Genomic DNA, 26,869 nt, shown 5'->3' with positions numbered 1-26,869 from the left:
CATTTGAAATTTCAGGAGTTAGAATAATCCAGGTGTTTTGGATTATTGTACAAAGTAAACAACAATCAGATGTCTCTCCAGTGACTCGGTCATCTTGCAGAGAGGCTCCGCCTCCTCCCTCCTGGTCCATAGCTCCGGGGCCTCGGCGAGTTCAGCCTGCGGGCAGGTGAACCGTGTCCTCACCTGCTGCAGACGGTTGGATCAAAACACTCACTGCAAGCCTGAGATTTCCATGTGAAGTTACGTGTGTTGGAAACCAACACGTTGTCCTGCTGTCACAAACATGGACTACATCACCATGACGATAAAGCCACCAGTGAAAATAGCTCCCAGCAGCCTTTTCGTCCTTTAACCAGCTGCTTGAGGACATTCAGGAACCTTGAACATTTGTAACTGTGGGACTGGCTCTGCATGTTGGAGTTGTTGATGTCTATAAGTTCAAATGAAGCTCATAAATTAGAAAGCGAGGAAACTTTGCCTGCAGCGAGTCGCAGATGAAGGAAAAATTGGTTTCAGTTCAGGTCGCCAGATCGATTTCGTTCGATTTCACGCGCTCTGTTTACCGTGTCGAACTTTGATGAAACAAAACTTGTTTTCATGTTTTTAATCAGCTGACTGATCCTTGACTCTGGTGGCCTTCAGCCCTGCAGACAGGCCGATGTCATGGAGGGTATCCAGAGTAACTGTGGTGAAACTAAACCAAAACTCTCTGTGTAACGAGATACCAATAGAACTACATTAGAATAGGATTCTGTTAGATTTCCTGCTGTATTTGGGGGAAACTGTCTTCTTTCATCCAATCAACAGAAAAGGAAAAAAGGAATTTACCTGGCATGACATTAAAACCTAAATTTTGTTCAGTGCTGGAAAAATGTCTCACTCACGTCATTTAAAAAACACGTAAACATGTTCTCTGTAACAGTCGGCCATTTTTGATGTTCACTGGTCTCTGTTGTTAGTTGATGTTGGGAATGTGGCAGCGTAATAGATGGCGTGTAAGACGGATTCAGCTTCTGAAAAAGGATCTGAAAAGTGAAGCTGATGAGTTAAATGCATTAAACCTGAGTGATGTTTAAAAGCCACCAGGGGGCGACAGCTCTGATTGCAGAAAGACTTGTGTTCCTGCAGAATGTAAAACAGCCGTGAGCCCCTCTGTAAACACCTTCCTGAGGAGTTTATGGTCTTAATCCCTCATTTCAGGTCATATTTAGTCGTTCTGGCTGGTTAGCCAATCAGCATGTGGCTTCATAATCAGCTTCTCCCCTCATTCATCATACCCGGACTTCCAAACGCTAAGATGGCGATTTTGAAACGCTCGTTTTTACAGACCGATAGGTGATGTCACTGCGGGTGCATCTATGGGGCGGATACGAATGGCGACGAGGCGACCAGCACAATCATTTAATGTGAATGTGTCACAGACGTCGACCAGCTGCTGGTTTAAAGCTCTGCTGCAGCTCACTGGGTGTTAAGTGTCTTGCTCAAGGGCACTTCAGCTGTTCGGGCTGACAGCAGGGGAAGCATTACTCACACACTTCACCCACAGATTCTGATGCATAGGCAACACTTCAATGTGACACATGTATGGGGAAGTGGGACGAGGATTAAAGAGCAGAAGCAGATGGATGGACTGCGATAAAGAAAGAGGGGAAAAACGCAGACACAAAGAGGAGGATCCGCTGTCGGAAAACCACAAAAACACTCAGAATTCTACCTGCTTGGGACGTTGCGTTTAGTCGTGTCCTGGAAAAACTTGTTGTGGCAGGTCTGTTAACAGAAAAACAAACATTTATTCAGTCAGATTATTCGTTTTTATGTGATACTGCAACACATTCAGGTTTAACACTTTATGCACGACTGTAGCCATTGGTGTCTAATGTTGTTGTCTAAGCTTCGCTCATGTAAACACTGCAGTCTGACGTCACCACTCGATTACCTGCAGAACTTTCCAAGCTTATTGGAAAATGGTGCCTTTGTCCTTCCATGTAAAGAGTTTCCTGTCTCCTACAAACAGTCTGAGTAATGTTAACATGCAGAACCGTGCAAAGGTTTTAGACTCAGACCAACCCGAGAAGCATCAGGTTCTCCAAAATAACAAAGTCTGAAAACAAGTCAAAATAAAGATGGAAAATAATCTCAACCAAGTCTGGTACCTATTCCAAAACAAGTCCTTTAACCAAGGCTGAGAATAAGACTGAAAAAGAAACTCTAAACAAGACCAGCTAAGGTGGAGTCCAAGTATAAACAAGGTCTGAACTTAAGTTCAATTCAATTTTATTCATATAGCGCCAAATCACAACAAAAGTCGCCTCAAGGCGCTTCATAGATACAGAGAAAAACCCAACACTCTATGAGCAGCACTTTGGCGACAGTGGGAAGGAAAAACTCTCTTTTAACAGGAAGAAACCTCCAGCAGAACCAGGCTCAGGGAGGGGCGGGGCCATCTGCTGTGATTGGTTGGGGTGAGAGAAGGAAGACAGGATAAAGACATGCTGTGGAAGAGAGACAGAGGTTAATAACAGATATGATTCAATGCAGAGAGGTCTGTTAACACATAGTGAGTGAGAAAGGTGACTGGAAAGGAAAAACTCAATGCATCATGGGAATCCCCGGCAGCCTACGTCTATAGCAGCATAACTAAGGGAGGATTCAGGGTCACCTGGTCCAGCCCTAACTATATGCTTTAGCAAAAAAGTTCAAAACAGGTCTAAGACAAGTTTGAAACCAATCTAAAATAATCTGGAAACAAAGTTTATCCTAAATTTAATCCAAGGATGAAAGTAGTCCGAACCAAGGTTCAACTCAAGTTTAATCTAGTTTGAAAGTTTGAAAGCAGATTTGAAACATTTAAATCCAAAACCTCTGAAACCAGTGTGAAATAAGTCTAAACTGAGCTTGAAACCAGACTTAAACCAGAACAAAGCCGGACGTGTGGCATGTTTGGGAGGAAGCTTTAAACCAGCTCAGCACTCTAACCTGTTTGTAGATCACTGAGGAGAACTGGGGCTGTTGTCCGGACAAATATTGATCAGATTTCAGTTATTGATGAGTGAAGCTAATCGTGGCTCATCTCTTCTCTGGACTCAACTAAAGTTTAAATGCTGAACGTGACTCAGGTCCTTGTTTCTGCCTCTGGAGGCGACACTGTGAGCAAAGGTTGCAGTATCGGACCGCAGCTACCATCACAGAGCTGAAGTGATGTAATACCCAAATTTTGGTTTCCATAACAACGCAGTGGAGAGAGTGAAATCAGATCCAGAGTGGAGGCTGCGAGCCCGGGCGAGCGAGCATGTGTGAAAGCAGAGAAAGAGAGCGAGGGAAACGCGAGATGTTTGACATCAGCAGTTTTGGTGGCAGGTCGGTGGTGATCTTTGGCCTCGGCCTGGCATCCAGACAAGCCTGACAGGAGGGCTCCGTCCCACAATGCACTGCTGTATGCATCTTTCTGTTTGATGCCATGCTCTCTCTCTCACTCTCTCTTCACTTCTCCTGGATTTTGATGTTGTTTTCTTTTACTAGAAAAGCAACGACAGCAGCCGTGTCTGTGGGTGGAAATCATCTCCTTCAGATGAAAACCTTGTGCTGTCAGTGTTTGTGATTTTCATGCTTTCATATCGCTCGAAGGATCACACGCCGCTCTGCAGGTGGAGGCCATCTTGCAGCCCTCCTCCTCTAAACTCTGTCAAAACCGTGTAAATGAAACATCCTGAAACGAGCAGCTGATCCGACTGCTGCAGTTTAGACCAGGATGATGGACGCAAAGGAGTTTTCACATGTTAGGAGAACTTGTGGGCTGCTTTTCTGCTCCAGCTCATCCAAAACCATCTCGTCTGTGTTTCCGTCACCTGATGCTGAGCCGTTTCCCTGCTTTTCGGTCGAACAGCTCTCACAAAGCTGAAAACCACTCAGTGTCACATTAAACCCAGATGAGATGTTGTGTACTCGTGTTTCATCATTTTCTCATACGGATGTTTTCAAACTGACTCAAACCTGAAACTAGGCTCCGAATCAAGTCTGAACAAAGTTTAGAAAGAAGTTTGAACCCCTGAGAGCTTGAAAAACCTTTTAATTTGAATAAAATACTATGTGACCTGAAAGGAATACACAGAGCTTACAACGTAGATGGTTAAATGGGCGATACATTCTCCAGCTCGGCTTTCTGATTTGTGTCAAACTGAAACAAAAGGAAGATGACGAGTTTCCAATTCCATCTTAATCGTCCCTGATTTTTGCTGAACGTGCAAAAAGCTATTTTTACCCTGGCAGGAAACTGCTGTGCATAATTATCTGAAACCTCAGCAAATTACTGTCTGAATCCAGGCTGAACGAGATTAATGTCACACTTTATTGGCGCATCAGTCTCTCCCGGTGCAGCCGCTGTCCTCGGTCCTTCGTCAGAGTGAAACCTCATGTTTTAGTAAAGACATCCACAGGCAGAGATGTTTGAGTAGTTTTGTCACTGCACAATGAGTGAAACGTCCTTGTAGAGGGAATAAATGCATCACTGCTCATCATTTATCTTCTTAAAATGCTGTTGGTTGGGACCAGATCAGGTTTAATTAGTAGTGCTGTAGTTTTAGTGCTTTTATTTTGGTCGCAGATCAATTTCCTGTGCAGGAAAGCTGTGACCCGGGTAAGACAGATTAGAAAAATCTTCAGCAGAGCAAAATCAGCAAATTTCCGTCAATCTGCTCAACCAACAGGAGGTCGTAATGAAGTCCACAGTGTGTATTTACAGTAAACAGCAAGCGTGATTGGCTGTAAAGACGTCACATGACACGAGCTGCGTAAACACAGATGGAAGATTCATACCATCCGGCATACTTTTATTAATATTTATATAGATAAATTCAACCTGCTGGAAACACAGGAAGTTGCGAACTGCGAGAACAGACCAACACGCCACGAACAACTCGAACAAAAGACACGCCCTCGCCGTTAGCTTCCTCCATCCTGTGATACGGTGCACTGCTGCTGACGGGCGGTGTCATTATCATAGCTTGGCCTGTTGTCACTGACCACATTTATTTGTGTATTTTCATGTTAATTCATTTGTCTTCAGAGAAGTATAACAGGACTGAATACTTGGCTGCCGGGTCCGTGGTGTCCACGTCCACAACACAGTCAAATCCAGGCTTCAGGGAGCAGCTGAAAGTAGCCTGATGCATCAGTTTTTACAGTCGTGCTGGTTTCCTCCTCTCAGTGTGAGTGCACCTCCCTTTACTGCTCCTCACATGAGTCTGGGTGGAGCTATCAAGAAGCAGATGAAGGTGGTGGAGTAAATGCTGCAGTTACTGCAGTAAAATCTTCCATTAGAGGGCGACAGAGAGCAACAGTTTGCAGACACTCAGAGAAAAGCTGTTGTTGTGGCTAACATGCATGGTGACGTAAACCAGCGGTCCCCAACCCCCGGGCCTCGGACCGGTACCGGTCCGTGAGTCATTTGGTACCGGGCCGCCAGAGTTGAGGCTCAGGTGTGAAATGTCTGGTTTTCAGGGTTTTTATCGGTTTTCAGCGTTATTTTGTTATCGTTTTTATCGTTTACTATTTATCCGCGACACCTTAAAGGCCGGTCCGTGAAAATATTGTCGGGCATAAACCGGTCCATGGCGCAAAAAAGGTTGGGGACCGCTGACGTAAACGACACATCCTACATCTGATCAGCCGATACGACCGAAATCTGATCCTGCTTGTTGAGTCAGGATAGACCGATGTTGTGGGATCGCTGCATATCAATTCCCGGTCTGTTCCTCACAGTCAGGACGCTGGGAAAACGTTGGATTAATGCATTCCTACGTCCGTCACCAGAAACTACCTGAACAGGTTTAAGAAAAGATGGCGGTTTGAGTTTAAATACGCCCCTTTTACACGACGTCACTGATCCATGATGTCAAACAGCATCTGTTCTCTTTAATTCTCTTACTTTCTTTGAATCAGTGACGGGTGTTTTCATCGAGTACGTGCGACCTTTTAACGGTTGGTGTGGACCCGTGGGTTAAACCGCCCGATCAGACGCTTGCAGGCTGAAGCAAGTGGAGTCAGAGACTGTGCAGATAATTAGTGGTGACGAGCGCTCATTAGCAATCAGTAACTCCAAACAGCAGTCACAGCAGACTCCACGGGGTGAGAGTGATTCAGTCATGGCAGACACATCAGGCGAGCTTCTTTTTAAAGCTCGTCTGCAGTTTTGGTGCTTGTTTGGAGTGAGAGGCTCGGCGCTGTGATCTGAGTGGATTTATGGTCTTTTCAGCATCAGGATTCGATAAAGTGTCAGCTGGCAGTTTGAGCCCACAGATGCACAAAAGCTGGTTCCTTTATGGAGGCCGCGGCGCCTCTCGTCCTGTGACCCGTTTAAACCAACCTCGCTTCCTGCGTGCAGTCAGTCGCAGCTGTGACGCTTCAGCGAGAACACGTCAGTGGCTGAAAGAGTGCAGCCGCTCTTCAGGTGTATCAGGTTGATTCTTCGTGCTCTTACACATGTTGATGACTTTTACCTCGAGCACCGAACACTCGCCGTTTTTACTGATGTTTTCATGCAGGTGGACGGAGCTGACGTGAGAAACGGTGCAGCGATGTATAAATAGGCCCTGCCAGTGACGTATGTAACAGATTACAGTTTACACACTTACACATGCGATCCATTTCCAGATTTATTTATTAAACTGCGCTCCCCAGAAAGGTCTGAATTTCCAGAGTTTCTGTGGGAGCAGCCACATCAGTCCAGATGTTCCTGAGAAAACATCAGGACTTTGGAGATTCCTTTTAAGAAGTATTTAAAAATCAGACTTTGAACTATTTTCCCAGCCACCTGTGGGAAGCATATCTGCTGTGTGAGTCTTTGTTGGACCAGGAAGTGAAACTTTTGAGGTGAAGAATCTCTTTCATGAGACACCTGCACGCAGGAGTTCTCCTGAGTTTGGGGAAATCATGCAAACTGCACACAGAGGGACCCTGCGTGGGTTCAAACCCTCTCACTGTGAGACCACAGTGCCAACACTTTGTCCTGAATCACTCAATCCGCTCAGTCGCTGCTTCTTTCTGGAAGCCCCAGATCCTGCTGCCGTCCTCGCTGAGGTCCAAACAGTAGTTTTGGGGGTTAGTGTCAGGACGTCTTTAACTCACAATTTCTGTAGATTAAAATCATTTTATTTTTATATTTTGTTTTGTTTCCGTATTGAATTCAAACCTGTTTTGAGGTAAAACCACAGTTTGCCTTCATATCCATTAAAATAAGGTTGTTTTGGGTGTAATGATGGAAGCAGGGAGGTGGGGGGAGAATCATTTCCAAAAATCATCTCCAGCAGTCTTACAGGGACATAATGACCCGACCAGGCTCGACGTCTTTGAAGACAAGTCGATGGGTTTTGATTGGGAGATGGTGGCGTGCACTTGCTGCTGACAGAGGAGACGACTCGGATCGTTTCTGCTCCTCTTCGTTCATTTCCACTGAAGAGTCTGATCTTCACCGGTTTGACTGACGTCTTCCATCAAACCAGCTGCGCGTGTCTAATGCATCACTTCCTGCGAATCAAGAAGAGGTTTTAGCAGCGAACGGGAAATGACTTCCACAGAAGTCCATTTATTTGTCTCCTGATTTTAAGATTGACTGCTATTGATCTGGATCTAAGAGGCTAAAAGCATCTTCACATCTCACGACTCAAATTATTTATGTTTCACTTGTGTTTTAATGGCAGACTGAACATGTTATTGCTTTCAGAGCAGCGTCATTTCATGGGAAATCGCACATTTCCTCCACATCGGAAATTTTACTTTTCTTTCTTTACTTTTTTTCCCAGCATTTCTGAGGCTGCTCAGAACAAGTTAGAGCTTGTGAAAGTTCTGCGTGCCGGGCTCATCGTCCGGCTCTGATGCCTTCTGGGTCATTTTTAAACACCTGTAAATGTAGCTCATGAAATGGAGAAACAGCACTGATTTTCCTCACAGTTTGGACATATGACGCGGATCAAACAACTCTAAGTTCTCCAGATGTTTCTCCAGGACGGGTTGATCTGTTTGCAGTTTCGTTGACAGCTCGTGGAATAATATGAAGGATTGTTTTAACACTCAGGTTTGGTGACACGTGTTCAGGTTCAGTGAAGCTGCAGTTTGAAGAACGTCTTCAGGGCCTGGAAGAGTTTGATCAGTGTGCCGTGGACTCAAAACGTGGGTGAAAAGGAGGCTTTAGCTTGTTTGGAGCAGCTGCCCATCCCGCGTGCTGATACGACCCAAAGTGCACAGCGACATTGTGCACTTCTGCTAAGAAAACTATGAAACAGCTGCTACTGTGACTTGAAATTATGACTGACCGCGGGCTTTTTTGAGAGGCTGGAACATGAAAAGGTCAGATTTTGCATGGCGCCATTAAAAACACTGAAGTTATTGTATAACAAACATGAGCTGATTGTGAGGGTTTGGCCGATTTGGCAGGATGAACGGCCGTCTTTGTTCTGCTCGTTTAGGTCACTGTTCAGGCCTAATGAGCGATTCATGTTTCACTCCCTCATAGTAAAGTGTTAACATGTAAAGTTTGAAGTTTGCGTGGGGACTGCGAGATGTTCACTGACAGTTAATAAAGTAGGATTTTCATGATTTACATCCAAACATAAACAAGACCTCAGTGTCTTAATTCATGTATTGGATTCCCTCTGTGGAGGCTGTTTGTGTTCAGGGTTTCCTAATGGACTCTGTGGTTGTGGTCATCTAGTGGAATGATATTCATGTCAGACAGATGTTGGAGCAGAGCGAGCGCCGTGCAGCCGGGAGATGAAAAGTAAGATCGAGGCTCTCTAAACTCCAAATGTAATCAAACGTCGAGTCTGAAAAGTGCAAAAAATGTCAAGAAATGTTATTTTTAGATGATTTCATTTTTGTTGCTACCATGTGGCCAAAAATAATCATTATATTAATATTTATGTCTCTTTTCTTTTACAAGAGCTCAGGACAGATACAGAATTGTTAATATGTGGAGAAGGAAACAACATTGCATAACAAACTCGCAGCCCAACACCTCTGAAACGGGACGTGAGTGGGAACATGAAAGGTCTGCTCCTACCTGCGCTCGTGTCCTGTCATTATGATGTCACTAAGAAGAATCGTCCTTCACTGTTTCTCTGAGATCATTTGTTTCATCGTCAGTTTGTTTCTCTGCAAAACGAAGAATATCAGCGAGCCGAGCTGGAGGGTTTTGAGCCTTTGTGCCAGAAACGCGACTGAACTATTGATTAAGCGATCGATTGCTTCAGCTCTGGGTGGATGTTACCTGGATGTAGCTCGTTTGTCTGAAAACATCAGAGGAAGGAGAAGGATCACTGATCAGCTGGTGTAGATCACATGACTGCTTTAAACTGAGGATTCGCCACCAGTTTCATGTAAATCTGACTCTTTATTATCTAACATGTCCTGATGAGTGGACAGTTAATGGGCAGCTGTGGGGAAAAAAAACACTTCCACCTACAGGAAACATGTTTCCCGGTGGAGAATCAGGAGGTGGTCACGAACATAATGAAGCCTTCAGGTGTTGTTTAAGGTGCTAACACAGCAGGAAGGCTCTGGAGTGAATGTCAGGGTTCACTTTGTGCCACATAGCTCACTACATGCTGCTTTTTACTCTTTAAGAACACAACAAAGGAAAAAACAGTAACTTTTGAAGGAGGAACGCATCAGAGCATGCTCAGATGCATCAGAGCTGCGTTCCTCTGAGTCTATAAGACGGTATGTTTGAGCGGTATTTGTTCAGATGGCGCCTCAGAGAAAATGAATAAGAAAATAAAGAAATCTGTAAATCTTACAGTGTCAGCGAGTGCACGACTGCAGAGCTTTAATCTCTGTTTCAAGATCATTTAGATACAAAGGCCAACAGGACGGCTTTGAAATGATTCTGATTAAACAGGATTTAACATGGATTATATTTTGATTTAATCTGTTAATAACCCCAAAGAGAATAAAAACGCTCTGTTATGGTCCCTAAACGAAGCAAACAAACACGGCTGCAGTTCAACAAACTTAATAATAAAAATTATGATTACTCACAAAGAACAATCACGAATAGATGCAGCAGAAGAAGAAGACGAAGAAGATGAAGAAGACAAAGACGACCAGGAAGCAGGCACACAAAGGGCCGACGGAGCCCCGAGACGTTTGCTGCTGTGGCCCATAAATCATGGAAGGAGTGCGCCTCAATATTTCATCACTTTAAAGATTAGTGCCAGAGGCAGCTTTGATTATTCTTTTTTAAAACTCCTTTATTTTTGTCTTTGGTTTTAAAATTTTATTTCAGTTTGTTTCTGTTGTTTCTTTTTGTTGCACGTGTGTTTTTCTGTTTCGTTGCCGTCTTTTACATGGAAGCACTTTGTTGCTGTTTTTATGATGTTCATGACTTAAACCCCCAACTCGACTCCTGGTTCATGCACAGAAAGTCGGTGCTGATGAAGACGAGGGCTTTGCAGAGGGCTCGTCTCCATCAGCACGGTGACTGCACCTTCTTCATGAAGCTGCCGCCGTGCGAGCAGGTTAACCTGATCCTGAGATCTCTGGCTGCACGTGCACACGGCTTTGTGTTTGGACAGAACTCTGTGGGGATGTATGCTTTCACCCCTTCAGGTGATGGTACCATCTGCCAAGAGGGCAAAGGTGATCGGGCAGCAGGTGTCCATCTTTAGGGAGCCCCGAACAGCCGAGAACTTATGACATCACCCACCTTGCTCTGTTCACAGCAAGGCCATCGGCATCAGCCGCTGATGCTCAATGAGGGCGAAGGGTTTGTCTGTGAAGCTTTAAGGTGCCTATGAATGTCTAAGGCATGGGAGGCACACAGCGCAGGTTTCTGTGCACCATCAGAGGTCCGGTGGAGGCCTCCGATGGACCTCCATCGGGCCGCTGCAGATGAAACCCCTCGTCGTGCTCCGACGGGTGAAGCTGGTCTGGACCCGAGCGGGGCTCAGATTCTGTCTCTGATGTCACGTTTGCGTCACGTCACAACAATGGCTCCTCTCATCGGTGACTGAGCGTCCGGACCATTTCCGATCCACATTAGTTCGACCGATTCCATGTTTCCGTGACGATACTGTGGAGATTCAGCTTGTTGTCTTCCTCTTGAGCACATTTACACCAAACACTGGAGCAAATTGAGTTTTCCTGCTGTTATCAGTGCTTGGACATTTCTCTGCAGCCCCTCGTTGGAGGCTCTCGCTCTTTATTTCCCCTCGCTCTCTCTTCATCCCTCGGACCCAGACGGCGGTAATGTTTGTGGTGCCCGGCGGCTCCAGCGTCCCCCGAGGCTGTTTGCTTCGGGCTGCAGCCACTTAAGAACGATACCTTCAGGTTTCATTTACGTCAGGCTGTGCAGCAGAACGCTTTAATCTTCAGGTTTGAGCTGGAATCAAGTTTTTCAGATCAAAGTGTATGAAGTCAGCACGCCTGTGCTCTCTGACAATCTGCAGCAGTGTTTCTGTAGATCTGCTTAAAGGCTTTCAGGATCCTGCACAATCACATGTTTTTGCTGTGACGTTCCAAAGTGATTTATTTTCATGTTGTTCACATTTTGATCTTCTGATGATTTCTTGTCCAAAGCTTAACAAACATCCAAACAAACCACTGCTGTGTTTGATGAGGAGACATGTGACACTCCACCCCACAGTCTGTCCTGAAGCCTTTTACTGGATTTAAACTCAATTTGTTGCTACAAAGCGATCAGTTTCTCACCATTTTGGATCCCTTTGTAGTCATTTTCTCTCTCTTTGTGGTCCCTTTGGATCTTGCATATCTTTTCAGTGATGTTACATAATTTGAGAGTCAGTTCTCATCTGTTTGTGATCATTTTGCATCCCTTTTGTCTTCTTGTGATCACCTTGTGCCTCTATGGGGCTCTTGTGCCAAATGATGGATGCCAAATGAATCTTGCATGTCTTTTCAGACATTATTTGACATTCATTTTTCATCCATTTGGTTATTTTTTTGATGAATAGAAATCATGTAGGAGTCCAACAGCCTCTTATTGGAGCCCTGTTGTCATTGTGAGCCTTTCCGTGCTCATTTTGAATCAGTTCTTTTGCATTTATTAGTTTTTCTGCCCTTTTTAATCATTTGACAGTTGTATATTCATGTCCCTGTGTTGCATCTTAATGCTGTTTTGTTTACATTTTTCATCCCTGTGGCTTTCTCATGTCTCTCTCAAGTCATTTTGCATCCCACTGCAGTCATTGTGTATCCCTTTGCATGCAAAATGCATCTAGCATCTCTTTGTCTTTCACAGCCTCTGAAACGAGACTCATTAAGCATATTTTCTTTCCCGCTGTGCTCATTTTGTCTCACTTTGTGGTAATTTGATGCCTTTTTGAGTTATTTTTCATCTCTGTTGACATTTTTGCTTCTCCTTTCAGTCCCCTTAAATCTGATGACACGATTTCACAGCTTCTTATGATCATTTTCAGTCATCTCTTTGAGCTTTCTGTGCCTCTTCAGTTATTTTGTGGTAATTTCCTGTTGTGTAACGATGATTTTGGTTTACATTTGTGGCAATGAAACGGTCCGTTTGCTGTTGGAGGAGTCTCCTGCTCTCTGAGGCCACGTCGGTGCCAAAGGTGACCAGATACATGCGGAGGCGTTTCACGTTTACGATCCCTCGGAGTGATTCAGTGCAGCAGCTCAGCTGCAGTTTAGCAGGTGGTTAACGAGGGTTTCTCTCCTCATTTGTCTCCGTGGTGACTGGTGTAGTTTACAGCTTCAGCAGTGGATGCTGGGTAACTGGTAATAATGATTTCACCGGGTGTAATTTAGATGAAGCATCACTCGTGGTTTTATTGTTCACTGGTTTGACTCGTGCGCAGAATTTTTAGGTGATGTGTGATTAAAACACGGCGATGTCGGGGAAACGCGCAGCTCCATGAATCTTCTTAATGTGATCATCGAGTGAACGCATGACTGTGGTTGTGCGTGTGTTTATTAACAGATGGTGACCTCACAGTGAGCAGCATCAGAGACCAATGGGAGCGTTAAACTCCACAAGTTTGCTCAGTTTATCTTTTTGGGGGTGAAAATGATCAAACTGTGGCAGCAGTGAACGAGCACTGTGGATATTTAGCTGCTGTCTGGAGTGTCGGGTACATGCGGAGCTCACAGGCAGACAGATCAGACTGCAGCTGAGGTTCAGTGGGAATCTTTCATGGCTGTGTTGGATTTTATTCATCTTTAATGCATCAGAAGGAGAAGGAGCGCTGCGAACTCTCTCGTGCTCATTCTGCCAAAACCAGACGCTCCTCCCTGGTTGGTTTCCAGAAAAATTCATTTTGTCACAACACATAAATAAAAAGCTGCTTCAGACATTCGTGCCCGTTTCTGTTCATCTCATGTAAAAGTCCAGCGTGTCTGAACGGTGCCTCTGGGAACCACCGCCCCCTCACAGCAGCCCCGAGACTAAAGCACTTCTGCCCCCTTTTTTACTTGTTTCGTGTCTCTTCAGCCGTTTTGGATTGTTTGACCAAGATTGTGTTTATTTTGGACATTTTGCATCCCTGCGTAGTAATTCTGTCCCTTTTTGGTCATTTTTCATGTCTGTGAACTGTTGCTGTCTCATTTCAGTCACTCTGGTTAATTTGTGTTTCTTTGTAGTCGTATTTAGTTTTTCTGTGGTCATTTTCTGCCTTTTATGATCTCTGTGGATACTTATCATCTCTTAGGTCCATTTAACATAAATTTGGGTGATTTTGCATCTGTTTCTGTTTTTTTTTTTTTAAGATTATTTTTTCCTCTCAATGTTTTTAATGATGTCTCTCTTTGTTGTCTCTCTGTATTTGTGAGCATTTTGCACTTTTGAGTCCGTTTGTATTCTGTGTATTTGTGTTTATCATATATCTGCACCATCATTTAAAATCGTTTCTTCTAACCCTTTGTGATCAGAGTCTCTCTCTTTGTCTATCTCTGCTGTGATTGGATGAGAGCTGGGTACCCGTCAGACAAGTCGCCCGTCTTTCTCAGGAACATTTTTCATTTCGTTTTTCTTCGCAGCTCTTTTCAATAACCACGTCTCATTTTGTGGTTATTACACGTCGTTTTCATCTCTGTGGGCTTTGCTTTGCATCCCTTTGAGCTCACGTTGAGTTTTTCTTGGTCACTTTGGGGTAATTCCTTATCTGTGGTGGTTTTGTTGGGTTATCTTGAGTTTTGGGCTGTTCTGGAGAGTCTTTCAGTGTGTTTGTCGTTGTTACTCTTGAGTCTTAGTTCTGATGAATATCTTTGACTGGGTTTTGTCATCTTTTCGGTTTTATCATTATTCTGCTGTTCATGTTTTGGGATTTATTCGTGTCTCTTTGCATGCTGTTGCTAAGTCGTTGTCATTATATTAGGTGCCGTTGTGTTACTTCCTGTTTTATTTGATTCGTCCTTTGTGTCTCGTGCGATGTCCTTGGTTTTACTTCCTTTGTCTCATGATGAATGATCAGTTTCACCTGTACCCTGGTTTCTGCAGCGGTCTCTCCTGTGTGTCCGTTCCAGTTTAAGTTTAAGAAGCTAAAACGTCAGAGTGTTAGTTTCTGAGTTAAACCTCTGATGCGTCTCTGAGTCCTGCGTCTCACTTAAACTGTGACATTTTCAGACTGATCTGAGTTTTCACGTCTTTTTGGTAATTTTGTCATCCTCTTGATTTTTTTTTTTTTTTTTGTGTGGCTCACATTGAGAAGTGCTTTGTTCATTAATCACAGGATTTGTGAAGACATTGAACTCCATGTTGTTCCCAAGCAAAAACTGCAACGAGCTGAAAACAGAGGCTGTGTACGTGCGGTCCATTCATCTTTTGTTGGTGTTTTGCACCTTCAGATGTTTGTTTGACCTCTGAGGATCAGAAGATGCTCAGGAGGTCCTCTCAGAAACACATTAAAGGTCTGAATGATGCCACTTTAACTCAGCTGATATTCAGACGTTTAATTGTTTCAAATGCAGAAGAAGAAACAACGGTTTCAGTTTATCACTGCAGCTGCTGGCGGGTTAATCTGATATCTGACACACACACACACACACACACACACACACACACACACACACACACACACACACACACACACACACACACACACACACAGGGATCGATGGCTGCAGGCAGAGCGGTCGGACCCTGAGGAGGATGATCTTACCGGGAGGAGAAAGCATAGTCGGACTCTGTAAAGGGAAACCCCCCTCTCCAATCCCACAATCCCTTTCTGCAGTGCTGCTGCTGAATACCAGACCTCCATGAACCCGTGTGTGTGTGTGTGAGAGAAGGTGCTCTCACACACACACGTTAACACCCTGCAGTAAAGCCGGGGGGTCGTGGTGAGGGAGTCGTTAGTGTCTGTAATTTCAGTCCCGCCTGAATCTGCCATGTCAGTGATTTTCACAGACTACCTGAGTCCGCCGGCCTCGTCGGCGTCCTGTAACATGACGGGAACAGTAACCTACCCCCCACCCACACGCTGACATTTCTGTGTGTTTGATGGCTGCTGCAGCAGTTTGTCCCGTGGATCCTTTTTACAAACGGCACTTGAAGCAGTTTTAACGTCAAAGTGAGAACATCAGAATCGCTTCAGAGGTTTTTTCTTTGTTATTCTAAAAGCACAGATGATGACAGGGCAAACCGCTGTAGGATCGAAGAGTTCAGGGGACGTTCGTCGTGCTCGTTAATTTGCTCCTTGATTTACAGCCGAGTAAAACGAACAGTCGCCAACACGTGAGTCTGAAACTGACCCGGATTTTTTTTCTCACCACATGAGACAAGCTGGTCATTTAAATCCATATTAAACTGGAAAAAAGCCGTGTTAGTTGCCATCTACTGCAGGTCAGAGGTCAACGAGGCTTCTAAAGGGTCCAGAACTGAGGCTGTAATCACAGAGTCGGAGTCAGGAAGTGAGAGAGGTTTGGACCTCGAATGTTTGATAAATTCAGAGTTTCTTCATTTCTGACTGTCCAGAAGTCTAAGAAACATCGGTGCCATCCAAACGCAGCCACACAGCTGTTTGTGACCTTTAATCTATTGATTTGTGCGTCTGGATACAAATTCTGATTTGTTGTTCTTGTCCCTGAACATGAATTTTCATCAGCCTAGTCTCTCTGATCTGTACTAATTCACGTCCACGTACACAAAATCAATATATTTCACTTTTAAAGGGCAAAAAATAAAAAGTCAAATTTGGGTCTTGGAGCCAGTCGTTTCGCCATGTCAGAGTCGGAGTGACATCTTTGCCTGTTGCTTTTTAAAGTTGCTGGTTTGAACAGTTTTATTACATCAAACTTCAAGGAGCGTGTCTTTAAATGCAAACAAACCTCCAGGAAGCCTCACGCTGCAGAAGCTGCCTGAGAATCTGCATGTTTTTAGGGTTTCTGGAGAATCGCAGTAATTAACTGTACATCCACAGGATCTGCTAACAGGTAATTCAGCTGCATTTAATGTCACAGTATGTAAAATGGAAAAAAAACAGGCTTCAAAACACTGGTTTTGCTGGTCGTGTTTCCTTCGTCACCACCGCACAAATCTGTCCCCAAGAACTTCATTTGATTTCGATTGCAATTAAAACAGCAGGTAATTCCAGCTGTAATTGTTACTGGAGGGGTGAGAAAGAGTCTGATAAAGGGTGATGTATGCTGTGGACTGGATTACAATCACTCCACCTGCCCTGGAGAAATAAACAGCCAATAAAACGGAGCAATAATGCTCTCTGCAGTGTCCTGATACTGCAAATAAACGGTTCTGCTTGCCGTCATGGCTTTTTTAGCTCAGTTATTTTTACACCTTTATATGTCTTCAAGTCAAAACACCTAAGGTATGGCACCATCGCAGGCTTCCTCCTGTCCTCCCCAGTAATCCAGATTAAATGTCAATCTTCAATTTCCTGCAGCTGGTTGCAAACGTGTGTTTGGTAAACTGCACAACTGCCTCAGCGAGAGATAAACTGCACAAGCTGGAGACAATTACCGATCCTCTCCTCCAGCCCGGCTCCCTTTAAAGCTGAGGGATGAGTCAGAGCCTCTGCAGATCTGAACCAGCGAGAGCCGAGCTCTCTGCAGCTCCCTGTGTGGTTGTTGGACAGATTTAGTCTGCAGAGTGGAGTCATCGTGTGTGTGTGTGTGTGTGTGTGTGTGTGGCACGTGAACACTCGGACAAATCCTCTCAAACATCAGCACCACGGTGAAGGCTCAGATTCACACTCGGAGAAATCTGCTGCGTCGCTTTACAGCAGGGTGCAGGCAGGGGGCGCTGTCATTGACACGCAGAGGTGCGTGTTTGGCTCTTTAGAGAAAGGCAGGAAAAGTTCATAAGAACACTTTTTCCACATTTTGTTTTCTTCTGTTGGGAAGTGTTAAACTGGGCGTAGCTACAAGCGTTAGCTGGAAACTGACACACAAACACGTCAATGATTAAAAGCTGACGAGATAAACTAGAATCTAGACTTAGATTAAGTCTATTAGCAACAACAACTGCTCATAATCAGCTGAATAACCACTGTCCCCCGAGGTCCTCTGAAAACACTGAATCATTTTAAAAACCTGCAATGATAAAAAGTGACACAGAATAGATTTAACAGCTCTAAACTGGGTGGAAATCCATCAGATTTTCTTGGATAAATGAAGGTTGACATAAATAAAAATGTTGGGTGTATGTGAGCAGGATGAAGGAGGCACAGCCTCAAACCCGCCACCGCCGCTCTGGTGTGTTTATGGAGAAAGTGGGTCAGGACGACCTCGGGCGCCACTGACTTCGGGGTACATGATGCAAATGCTCATGATGTTTGAGGTGGAGAAGCACCTGAAACACAAAGGCAGCAGCCCACCAAGAAGGATCGGTGTGAGAGGAAAGTGACAGACAGTTGGTTGTTTTTTCCATTTGAACACCTGATTATTCAGCAGGAAGCGTCAGAAAGACAGAAATAGCAGTTCAGTCAGTGGGTTTGTTGCCATGCGAAGAAAAACCGACAGGATGCTGCAAATCGGAACAAATGCATGAATAAATAAAGTTGGCACAGTGTTTTCATAATATCTGGTGTTATAGTAACTCCTTCTTTATTTCTAAACTAAAGCAGATTTTCCTGCAGCGGTAATCACATGACCTGTGGTCAAAGGTCGTGTAAACCAAGAGAGGCTCTCACAAATACACATTTGACTGCAGTGTTCAGAGGTCGGGGTGTTTGATGTAGTCAGACTGCTCGTGATTTTAATGCATTTATAGGTTTATTGGAAGTCTCAGTTAAATCTGCTGCTGACTGCCTGCGTGTCCCAAACCCGTCTGTTAGGTTTCTACTCTGAGTGTTACTGCTGCAGGTACATGGCTGCCATCAGGATTTCCCTTCACTGGAATAAAGACCCAGTTAATATTTTCTGCCTCCTCCAATGTTGCTGAAATGTTGGGGTCAGTGTTGAGATGTGAAAATCAGTTCTATATAAATAAAGTTAATGTTTCCTGGCTTCACGCTGCAGCACAGGGAGATGATCCGAGACTCTAAAGTCTCTAAAAGTGCCACAGAGCGGGCCGCTGGATGTGTTATGGCAGTAAAACTCTAACTTATTAGCTCATTAAACTCAGTGCACCGTAACTCTGGATTAGATCATCGCACTGAGCGCGCTCCTGAATCTTTTCTGTTTCTGACTTACGATTTGGTGTCATTACTCTGCAGGTTGGTTTAAGAGCCAATCAGAGAGCCACGACGGGCTCCATGCTAACCCCGCTTTCACCACCCTATGTCCTGATGACTGACGGCACCTCAGTTCACGTGTGTGTGTGTGTGTGTGTGTGTGTGTGTGTGTGTGTGTGTGTGTGCGTGTGTGTGTGTGAGGGTGGAGGGGAGGGTTTGACACAGTTTGTGTTAACAATGAATTTGCACTTAATTATCGACTGCAGCTGTCTTTGTCTTGCAGTGCAATTTGTCTGTTGGTGCACATTAGAGGACTAATTTCCTGTTGAGGTATGTGTGTGTGTGTGTGTGTGTGTGTGTGTGTGTGTGTGTGTGTGTGGTGGTTTGTAGTGGTTACAGGTCTAATTCTGGGCTGACAGATGGGAGGGACGCGATGCAGCCACCAATTTTAGCATTTTTATGCACTCACTGGTGCAAAAATCCTTCACTCTTATTTTGAAAGTTTAGCTGCTACTAACCATCTAACCTCGTCCTGGGGGGGAGCAGGTCTCTATTGTTGGGGGGGACTCTTTGAAATCCGGCTCTCTCCGGCAAACGTGGTTGAAGCTGTGTTGTTGTCTCTCGGCTGCAAAATGGTTGCAGTTCAGGAAACACTAGAAGCACAGATTGTTTCCACAGCTGAGCCTCGATCACAGCACCTGCTACAAATTAAGATGGCAAATCCCTGTCTCTGATTGACAACTGATTTGGTTACTAAGTTGTTGGGAACAGATGGACACACAAAGTACACTTTATAGAAACCCCGCCCGTCCATCCATCCAGCGGTCTAAGCAGAGAAACTCAAACCTCCCTCTCCGGGCCCCCTGCTCCATCTCATCCGGGAAGACGGCGTTCCCAAAGCCAGCCAAGAGATACAACTGCTCCAGCATGTTCAGGTTCATGTCCTGCTCCTGGTAGGATTTGCCCAGGAGCCATCCCAGCCAGATGCCTGTACCACCTCAGCTTGCTCCACAGCCCGAGTTTAGAAATCCAAACAACACTTTAAGCCATTTATCTTTATCTACATGTAAGCATGGCCTCATTTTTACAGGACGGGTAATGAGCTGCTCTTCTCTAACTTTATATATTTATCTATAAAGTGTCAGCCAGCAGAGCCGTGCGGATGGAGACGTCGCTGGTGATTAAATGTGTAGTCAAATGTCTCCAAAGTGAAAGGAGGAGGTAAAGGTTGGAGAACGCGCGACCCAAATCTTCACCCAGTCATTGTTTTTGTCTCTGACTGTAAGCTACGTCTCCTCAGTGTGGCTGATTCGCGTCTCCACGACATGAGTAATCCCGTTCGAGCTTCCTGTCAGTGTTGGAGCTGTTGTGCCGTTTACCGCCCTCCCCCTCCGTCTGATCCATTTTGGAAAGTGACAGCGTGCGGTTTGATCCAGACGGTGTTTAGGCAGGCTGCCGCTCCCAGACTTGCTTTGAAAGCTTCCTCTGCAGACCTCCAGGCGAAAATGATTGCCTCTTCTTTCCCCAGAGTTTGTGGTGCATGAGGCTGATTGGAGACATTTCTTAACTTTAATGCCGCATTAAGACGTTTTTATGTAGAAGCGCACCTGCCTCCTCCGCCTGAATCACCCAGTGTGTCTCGTTTCAATGCTGCACACATTTCATGTTCGTTCCTGTTTTTAAGCCCCAAACGAAAGGAAACAAATCAACACTTTGGAGTTTCGTGTTGGAGTAATCAGCAGAGCTCGGTGTCTAATGCAGCAGCCACCAACATGTTCAAGAGCTTTGCCGTGGCCAGTTTAGAGGTGTTTTTATTAAACGCCCCCTTCACAAACCTGTTCAAGTGTCTACACGATAAATCTGCCTGCTACGGTTAGCTTCAGTTGCGTTTTTCTAAACTTGAGCCTGAAACGTTGACCACTGCTCCTTTTTTTTAGCAAAGAGAAACCTCACAAGTGGCTGTCATGAGAAAAAAATCCTGTCTTTGTGTGTGTGCAGAAAGACGGCTGTCAGTTTTATTCAGGGGTTAAAGTGGGTGAAACAATCGCTAGTTAGCCGGTTAGCTTCAGGGGATTTTTCTCTGAGGGCCATATCTGCTAAAAACATAAACGGATGTTACATCAGCTCCCAGCGCTGCTTTCCAACCACCGTCGTTATAAGCAGAACGTTTCAAATGAAACTAAAAGTCATCATCAGTTTGTCTTCAGTTCTGCTTTCATATCCAGTAATGTTTCACATCTTGGTTAGTAAATCTTTAAAAGCAGCGACTACAGAGCTGCACGTTCAGAAGCCAGCGTCAGCCTCACTGTCAGCAAGCACTTAATGAACAAATGCCTCTTTAGTTATATGACATTTATTTTACGCTACAAATGCACACAGACTTCCCAGATAGCACCCATCAGTCTGTCTGAGGTCAGATCCATCTTATATACGAGCCAGACAAACTCACAGTGAGCTGCAGGTATAACTGAGCTAATCCTCACAGCATCGTTTAACCTGACAGAGGACGTTACACAGCTGCTTCTCCCGACAGGACCGACCCCGGAGGGTGAAGCCTAAGGCTAACAAAGGATTCAGGCTTGTTAAGGAGATTCATAATCAATTCATTAATATCATATATTTGATAATAGTTCACACAGTCTGAACTGCTGTAAATCTCATTAACTCACATTTTTAAGACCCCAGGTTTGTGATTATACACTGGAATATTTTCACAGGAAGTCCGGACATTTATTGTGAAAATCATCATCCCTGCTTCCTTTTTGACTGGCTTGTGATGTGTTTGTGTTTTTGGAATTTGATTCCTCGGTTTGTGGGGTTTTAGGACAGGCGTGGATAAAGCATCAGCTCTCAGACCTCCTGTGCAGCTGACCGAGCACTCGGCTCCAGCCTGAGCTACGCTCTCATCATTTATTGATGCTTTATTTTGCACCATCAGCCACTGCTTCCACCCTTTGTAACTCCATCCACCCCTCCTCACTCCGGGTCATAATGGAGCATTGTTTCCAGATGCTCTGAGGTTCTTTCCTGAGACATCACTCTCTCTAAAACGCTCCTCGTTTCCTGTTGGTGGTTAAACCTCGTGTGATTGGCTGAGCTAGAGGGTTTTTAAACGCCAAACGCTGATGTTACGCCAAAGCTGGCGTCTCTGCCACGATGTCCCGCAAAGCTCCAGTGACACCGCCCCCTCCATCACCTGACCACCACAGCCGCTGCCCCCGACACCCAAACCTGGATAAGGCGTTAAAGGACGTCTCGCGCATGTCTTTGAAACTGATATCAGAGCTTATCCTCTGCTGTTTGGATGTGTAGGATCTGTGTGTTTGTAGTTACTGTGAAGCTTGCAGAGTTCTCCAAAAGTGTCTCCAGTCTGCCTGAAAGCTGTGATTTGTTTAAAAAGGGAGATGAAGCTTCTCCTCAGGTGCTCTCGCCGCTAATACCCCATTTCACTTCCTTTAAAAGCGCGTCTTGGTAGCAATTTTCAAAACAATCTTTTCATTAAGAAGATATTAAAGCTTAAATCGAGCCAAAAGTGCTGACCACGTCTCCCCCCCCCAAATAGTTGATGCACTGAGCTAATTAACATTCAAGACTCATCAGAGTTTGCAGCAGAGATTATTCAAGTTCACACTCTCATTCCTGCTTTTGCATGTGTGCCAGTATTGTTTCTGTGTGCCGGTATTATCACTGTAAATATATAATCTCTTACGAATCTTGTGTGACGCCTGTCATTTGACCTGTTCTTGGAATCTCTTACTGCTGCTGCTCCTGATGATGAGCAGCGAGTTTAAGAAGCTTGGGTGTCTCTGAGAAGGTGATCGGTGAGACTCGGGGTGGCCTGAGATGCAGGAGGTGTCATCTTTGCATTAAAATGAGGATCATAAGAGGATCAGCAGACGCGGGGAGGACACGTCCGGTAATATTTAACACGCACTGAAGCAAAAGCTCTGGAAAAGGGCGAGAAAGGACACAGCGGGATGGCAGAGGGATCAGAGGGACTGCTGACTTCACGAGATGGATTTAAAAAAAATGTAATGCTGAGTTATTACTCGCCCACTGAGCTCTACATGTCTGAATTAAGACCAGAGCCCAACTAACTGGATGTGGGGGACACTCCTGATGCTGAGCTGCATTTGAAGGGCAAATTTTATTAGACTCTGACCTTCTGAACTCCCTCGCTAAGTAAATATAATCAGCACAATAGGAATGTAATGTAGTGATGGTCTCCTTAGTCTCATGTGTTCTCCTTTTAACTCCTCATTTCACTTGTTGGGTGTCTTTAAAAAACCTGAGGATAACTGTGAGCAGCTTTTCAGTCTTCATGCGTGGGGGTGATTTATTTCCAGTTTTTAAGCTCTTCTCCTTTAAAAAGTGGCTCCATCAGTGACTCTTTTATTATCCTTTCAGCTCTGGTTGGGTTAAAGTTTATCTTAGTAATCAGAACACCTTTGCTTCGCCTCAAGAAGTTAGAACGTCAGAACAAAGAAAAATGATTTTACGACATGAAATTTTATTTCCAGCATGTGAGAATCCATCAGTGTCGAAACCTTTCTCACCTCTTGAAATAAACAGACCTGACACAACACAACCTTCCCACTAAATTAATAGCATTCCTCCTCCTCCTCCTCCTCCTCCTCCTCATGATGTGCGCTGGTGTTCGCCGCCGTCTTGGAGATGATGGATGAGGAGCTCGGGACGACACGAGCTGATGCCTCCTCCTGCTCCGTAGCCTTTAAGGAATAACACGAGGGATAATTAGATCTGGAAAACATTGGGGCTCTGTGGCGTGCAGATGCCTTCTTCTTACTCTCATAATGGAATCTGCACAGAGCAGATGGCACAGAGCATTTCATCAGAACCACGCCCCAGAGCCCCAGATCAGCAGCAGTGATGCAGTTTCAGCCTCAGCCTCCGTTAAACAAACGTCTTTATTCTGGTTAAAAAGTGAGAAACGTCTCAATGATTTGCAGTAAAGGTGGAGCTGCGAACAGCTGGCTTCTACATAACGACCTCTGATTGGTTAATTGACAAGCTTGAAGCTCACACAGTCAGAAGTGCAGCAGTAATCTGATAATCCTGATTTTTACATAAATACACGTCTGAGTTTAAGGTTAAAGGACTCAGACAGATGTGGTTCACACAGCTGGACTAACATCTGATCAGCTGTGCTGTGTCATCTGAGCCCAGGCAGTGCAAAGAGCATTAAGTATGTCTGGCATTAGTAATGTATGAACTTCATATGCATGCCTGATGCAGTTCTGACACCACTTTTAGAAGAAAGAAGTTGAAGTAATTCAGTCTCTGTCATCGTTGTGGAGGAATGTTGGCCCACTCTTCCTAAAGTTCACTGAAGTTTGTATTTGATCACTTTGCTCTTCTCTGTCCAAAGTTCATTCTTCCAGAAGGAGACGGTTTGTTTAGCTCTGCTTTTCTACAGCTGTGCGGCTGCATGTTGTTTGTGGAGAGGAGAGAACTTCTCCTGGAAACAAACGTCTCGTTCTCCTTCAGTCTTTGTCTTTAACTGAGATGTAGCTCCTTGATGCTTGTAGTTTTTATCATTGCAATTTGCACCACTGTGATTTATACTGTGCTGTCTTGAACTTTACATGGTCTGACTTGGTGGGGGGGGGCATTGTGACATTGTGTTAACACACCTGGAAGCTCCTGATAAAACCTCTGCTTTCGTAGAAGTGCTCCAACCTGCTGAGCATCAGTTAATCAGATGCATTTGATTAGCAGCAGCCAGCTGCTGTTACCCTGCTATGAAAACAGAAAGGCCTGTTTAGTCCTGCACAACGTTCATCTCACTGATGTTCCACTTCTTTCTAACAGTTTAAAGTTATAAAAAGAGGGCTAACAACAAGCACCTGCACCATAGTCCAGTTTACACAGAATCAGAGCAAAGAGGTGCAGTTGCCCACTCATATAAATCAGGTGCCTTAACTAATCACATGTGAAACTATGATTTTTAGGGATTGATCTTTGGGGAAGCTGATATTTGTGTTTGGTTCAGATTAAAATGTGGATGCTGTTTGGGATTAAATGCTCAGTTGAACGGCTTAAGGTGAAAGAAGAATCAAGCATCAGGTGACTGCTACACTCTCTGATGTTTTCCTTTCTGTGAATGCTGTGAAATATTAGAGAGCTGTAATGTTCACGTGTGTTACTTTAATATTGATTAGTATAGTGATTCCTGCTGGAAAAGTGCTGTCATTCAGGCTGATAGCCCTAGTGTGTGTGTGTGTGTGTGAGTGTGTGAGTGAGTGAGTGAGAGAGAGAGAGAGATCGAGAGAGAGATCGATCTGAGCATGTGCGGAGCCTGCTGACATTTTCCAGCCGGCACAGACTTTTGAATAATTGATCACAGGAGCTCACCTCTTTGAGTCTGTGTTAGTAGCTGTCAGATGCTCCGTGTCCATCACACGCAGCCGTTGGTCTGTCCATCAGCCTGAAATCCTCTTTAAACTCAGTATAAATGGATTTTTTTAATTAAAGAGACTTACCCTGACTGCCTCCAGGCACTCTGATTTCCTGTGAAGCTTCTGTAGCCAAACACACGTCCTGCACGTTTTATACCATTTTTCAAGTTTCACAAGGTGTCTGGAGAAAGGTGAGGGTCATGTGACCGACAGCGATAGCTGAGCTCTGCCTGGTTATAGGTAGAAGTTCGAAAAAATCAAAATAATGTTTTTGTATTTTATTAAACTGTCACTATGATTTTATTAAACGGTGACAGATTTCTTTTCTATCATAAATTTCATGTGTAGTAAAACATATTAATATATTATTAATATTTAGATTAAGCTGAATTAAACTCCACTGTGTAACTAGTGTGTCCCTCTGGCATTAAGTTACTTAATAATAACAATAACTGCAGTTTTGTTTGTTTTCTACACATGTCCTCAAGCACGACCAAAGTCTTCAGCACAGCGAGTGAAAATATGCCGACTGTGTTTATTGTGTTATTCATGTTAAACTGCCTTTGACTAATGCACCGATCTGCAATAGTTTAACAATCATAAAATAGAAATGCACTTAAAAATCTTATAAAAGTAAAAACAGAAAAACTCTTTCGAAACACTGTTTCAGATGGTGTTTGTTTCTTCTTCTTCTCATGGCTCTGTGTGATGTCACCGAGCTCCACCCACCTGAGGGTCACATGTAGCACTGGACCTGGTTTTTGTTTAGTCTTTAGTTTAGCACATTTCTGCCGTTGGTGATTATGTTCTCATTCTGGGCGTCGCCTTCGCTCTGTGGCATGGCCGTCTCCTGTTGCTAAGGGAACTGATTAAAAACAAGGGCATGTATATTTTAAGATGAGAAATAGTTTGATAAACTGTTTTTATTTAAAGAGAAAAGAGACCTGATAGTAAACGGTCGTCTCCAGCAGCGTGCGGATGAGCAGGATGGGCTTCCATTAAATGTGACATATTTGTGGAGGAAGGGGCGGAGCTACACTGAGCTTAACAACAAATGTGTAAGAAAAATGAGAAACACTTAAAAGTGAAGTAATCACGTGGCTGCCTCTCATTGGTTAGTGGAGTTAAACTGGGCGTGTTAAGTGTATGAGAGTGAAACCCGGGGTCGTAGGTCATGAGGTGGAGGAAGGCGGATGTTGGTATGCTGTCGGTCTTTTATCAGCCTCCGCCGCCGCTCGCTCACTTCCTGCCATCAGCTGTCAGTTTGTCTGCCTCTCTGTTCCTTTTCTGTCTCCTCAGCCTTTCATTTCTGCCTCTCACCCCCCTCTGTTTGTTTTCCACCATCATCCCCAAACCCCCACCTCAGCACCCCCACCTCAGCACCAGCAGCAGCAGCGGTCCTATCTGCTGTCGCCTTTTGTCTTCTTATCATTTTCCTCCAGTCCTCTGCAGTTTACTCTTTCTCTGTTCCTGTGATTGAAGCTGTTTTCGAGAGCAAACGCTGCTGCTCTGTTTTACTCTGCAGACCAGCTCTGCCAGCTTTAGCAGAGAGTTTACGTCTCCTCTCACAGATTCACATGAGAAGACGATTTTCAGACAGGTTCAAGATGTGCGTCGTTTAGTTTTAGTGCCCTCAAAAAGGAAACGGGCACATTTACGGTGTGAGTGCCTGTAAGTGCTCATAACGGCGTGAAAGTTTATTCTGTTTGAACTATTCTGGTCTTTTATCTCACAGGATGATGTTTGCATGTGTATACACGTATACATGTATTTTATGTTCATGTATGTGTGCTTGTGTGTGAATGTGTACATTTTTATATACGTAGTTGCATGTTTGCATGTACACATACTTTTTACAAA

The 26,869-nt window shown here is 44.5% G+C and overlaps 1 protein-coding gene and 1 long non-coding RNA gene across 4 annotated transcripts in view; both read left to right on the top strand.

Annotated features, from left to right (window-relative positions):
• kcnq3 (potassium voltage-gated channel, KQT-like subfamily, member 3) overlaps positions 1-26,869 on the top strand; it is a 104,542-nt gene that overhangs the window by 6,113 nt on the left and 71,560 nt on the right. The window lies entirely within an intron of this gene.
• LOC120744866 lies at positions 5,538-25,637 on the top strand. The gene is made up of 2 exons (XR_005698478.1): positions 5,538-12,660; positions 12,947-25,637. It is a non-coding gene; the product is annotated as an uncharacterized LOC120744866 (long non-coding RNA).

The sequence above is a fragment of the Simochromis diagramma genome, unplaced genomic scaffold, assembly GCF_900408965.1.
Source record: "Simochromis diagramma unplaced genomic scaffold, fSimDia1.1 OVJJ01000355.1, whole genome shotgun sequence".
In the NCBI taxonomy this organism is placed as follows: Eukaryota; Metazoa; Chordata; class Actinopteri; order Cichliformes; family Cichlidae; genus Simochromis; species Simochromis diagramma.
This window is presented reverse-complemented; position numbering and strand designations above follow the sequence as displayed.